Raw genomic sequence first — 3832 nt, 5'->3', positions numbered from 1 at the left:
AATTTGATTGAAGGCTTAAATTTTAACAAAGTTAAAGACAGAGATTAAACACTGGATTTAGAACCACGGAGAATCCTGATGACCTCATGGGAGCATTTTCAGAGGACTGTAGGAGGCAAAAACTTCACTGAATTTAGAAAAGAATGTAGTTTCAGTTCTGGTGAAGACAGAGTAAGCATAGGCTACCCTGTTTATCCCACTGAATGTAGCTAGGAAACCTGGTGATGCACAAAGCACCCAATCTGCTCTTACTGCTGAAAAGTAAATAGTAGCAGTCAGGTTGGTGTTCCAGTAGTGAGTTTACTTTTTTCCTTCATTATCCTCCAGCCTACACTCAGTACATAATAAATAAATTTTGATTGAGTAAATGAATGAATGATTGAAATAAATAACTACCACTTATGATTATATAACCAATGTGCAATTAATGCTTTTGTTTAAATTTCTTCCATTAAAAGATAATTGTTCTCTTCTACTATTTTTCACATTAAAATCAATTCATCTATTGAAAATATCTGTCTTGTAAATACCAGAATGAAGTTCAAAATATCCACATTTATTCTTTCAGGCATTTTCCCTCATATATCATGAGTCCTACCAAAGTTCACAGCCTCTGAAACTCTTTTTTTTTTTTTTTTTTTTTTTGAGACAGAGTCTCACTCTGTCACCCAGGTAGGAGTGCAGTGACACAGTCTTGACTCACTGCAACCTCCTCCTCCCAGGTTCAAGTGATTATCCTGTCTCAGCCTCCCCAGTAACTGGGATTACAGGTGCAAGCCATTGTGCCTGGCTAATTTTGTATTTTTAGTAAAGATGGAGTTTCACCATGTTGGCCAGGCTGGTCTTGAACTCCGGACCTCAAATGATCCACATACCTTGGCCTCCCAAAGTGCTGGGATTGCGGGCATGAGCCAATGTGCCTGGCCTTCTGAATCTTTTAATAAGAATTATTTTAATTTTAGTTTGCTCTCATTTCATCCACTTATTTTTTCTTTATATTAAATTAATTCTCACACTGCTGTAAAGAACTACTTGAGACTGGGTAATTTATGAAGAAAAGAGCTTTAATAGACTCAGTCCTGCAGGCTGTACAGGAAGCATGGCTCGGAGGCCTCATGAAACTTACAATCATGGCAGAAGGGCAAAGGAGAAGCAAACACGTTTTCACTTGGAAACAAGAGAGAAAGAAAGCACACAAAGGCAGAGGTGCTACATACTTTCAAACAACCAGATCTTGTGAGAGCTCTATGACAAGACAGCACTAGGGGGATGGTGCTAAACCATTAGAAACCACCCCCATGATTCAATCACTTTGCTCCAGGCTCCGCCTTTAACACTCAAGATCACAATTCAATGTGAGATTTGGGTGGGAACACAGAGCCAAACCATATGACTATTTTATTCCTTTCTATCTCTAATTTCAGTCAAAATGTTGTAGTTTCTCTCAAATCACAGTCTTTTCAACAGGACATGAAAGAAAAGCAAAAGCAGATAAAAGTCATTTTGAAAGAGAGAGAAATCTGTTCTCATCTTCTTTTTTGGGGTCCTTGTGAGGCATTAATAGTAGGGATCCTCTCAAAGCTGAAGAGTAGCTATCTCCTTAAACTCCAGCGCAGAAGTCACAACACAACAGAAATCCTCTGCAGGGGAACATAAATCCAGGTTCTCTATTTTATGTGGCACCTAATAAATTGAATATACTATATATATATTGTTTCTAACTCCTCCAATAACTCTGATGAGTAATTTTTTACAGTTTATACATGAAGAACTAAAACTCAGAGGGATTAATTCATCTAGTCATGCACCTAGAAAGTCACAGAGCTAAAATTTGAATTCAGACTTTTTTGATTATTCAATTATTTCATTCTGACTAATCATCTACAATATTCAAACAATATCACTCTCATTGTTTTTCCCTCAAGATTCTCTGAAATAATATGCCAGAAGATGAAAACTGGGGACACTATAATTTTATTGAATGTTTTACTGTGCCATACTCTGGTTTCCCCAGCCCAGGAAAATGCCTTTTCAATAGAAAGGTTAAGAGAGAAATGGTGTCTCTCTATGATGTCAAAACACCAGGAAAGAGCAGAAATACTGTAAAATGAGAAACAAAGGAAAAAACTATTATATGCCTATTATGTATATTTTATATCAGGGGAACCTGCCCCCAGTGTTTCAATGTAGGTTCTTTCTATTTTCCATAAGTGTCAACTGGTCTGAGAAATAAAGAGAAAGGGTACAAAGAGAGAAATTTTACACCTGGCCGCCTGGAGTGACATCACATATCAGTAGGACTGTGATGCCCACGTGAGTCTTAAAGCCAGCAAGTTTTATCAAGGATTTCAAAAGGGGAGGGAGTGCAAGAACACATAGTAGGTCACAAGATCACTTGCTTCAAACAGCAAAAAGGAGAACAAAGATCACATGCTTCTGAGGAAACAGGACAAGGGCAAATTCAGAACTACTGGTAAGGGTCTATATTCAGCTGTGCAGGTATTGTCTTCATAAACATGAAAACAGGGTTCTAGAGCAGAGAACCAGTCTGACCTCAGATTTACCAGGGTCGGGGTTTTTCCTCACCCTAATAAGCCTGAGGGCACTGCGGGAGACTAGGGCATATTTCAGTCCTTATCTCAACCAGATAAGACAGACACTCCCAAAGTGGCCGTACATAGACCTCCCCCCAGGAATGCATGCCTTTCCCAGGGTCTTAATTATTAATATTCCTTGCTAGGAAAAGAATTTAACAATATCTTCCCTACCTGCATGTCCGTTTATAGGCTCTCTGCAAGAAGAAAAATATGGCTGTATTCTGCCCGACCCCACAGGCAGTCAGACCTTATGGTTGTCTTCTCTTGTTCCCTGAAAATCGCTGTTATTCTGTTCTTTTTTAAAGTGCACTGATTTCATATTGTCCAAACCCACATGTTTTACAATCAATTTGTGCAGTTAACACAATAGTGGTCCTGAGGTAACATATATTCTCCGCTTACAAAGATAACAGGATTAAGTAAAGACAGGCATAGGAAACTATAAAAGTATTAATTTTGTAAACTGATAAATGTCCATGTTAAAATGAAATCTCACAATTTACGTTCAGAGATTGAAGTAAAGACAGGCATAAGAAATTATAAAAGCATTATTTGGGAACTGATATATGTCCATATTAAAATGAAATCTTCACAATTTATGTTCCTCTGCCATGGCTCCAGCCGGTCCCTCCGTTTGGGGCCCCTGACTTCCCACAACAACTTTATATTCATTATTTGACTTGATATTCAAGAAAATTGTGATATGGTTATTTTAATTTATTGCTAGGGAAACAGCTTATCAAAATGAGTAAATACATCTTTATTTATGTAAAAATATTCCCAAATCTAGCCAAGACTAAATCCAGGCTAACACCTGTGCAAGATAAGACCAGAGCATGGCCTCATTTATTTTCCTTTTGTTTATGGTTCAACTCCTGTGCTAAATGTTAAATTTTCAAATATGGCTGATGCCTTGGTCACAGGTTATCACAACATCACTGAGTGGTTTTAGCTCTCATTTGTGAAAATCAATACTTTGAATAATCAAGCATATTTTCATTATAAATAACTTTCTATTGCCTATAATCAATAAGTAATATTTTAGCTACAGAAGCTATTAGCTTTCAATAATAAAGTATAAATATAAATGTAACTGAGGACTTTCCTAATTATTCTTCCCTGCTGATATATTAATTTATGTTGTAGCTAGAGACAGAATATCTATTCATGATTCTTATCCAGTTGTCTGTATTTGATTAATGTACTCAAATCATGCCAGATATTTTCCATCTTAC

Source organism: Macaca mulatta, chromosome 18 (genome assembly GCF_049350105.2).
Source record: "Macaca mulatta isolate MMU2019108-1 chromosome 18, T2T-MMU8v2.0, whole genome shotgun sequence".
NCBI classification, from domain to species: Eukaryota; Metazoa; Chordata; class Mammalia; order Primates; family Cercopithecidae; genus Macaca; species Macaca mulatta.
Note: the sequence above shows the minus strand (reverse complement) of the source record.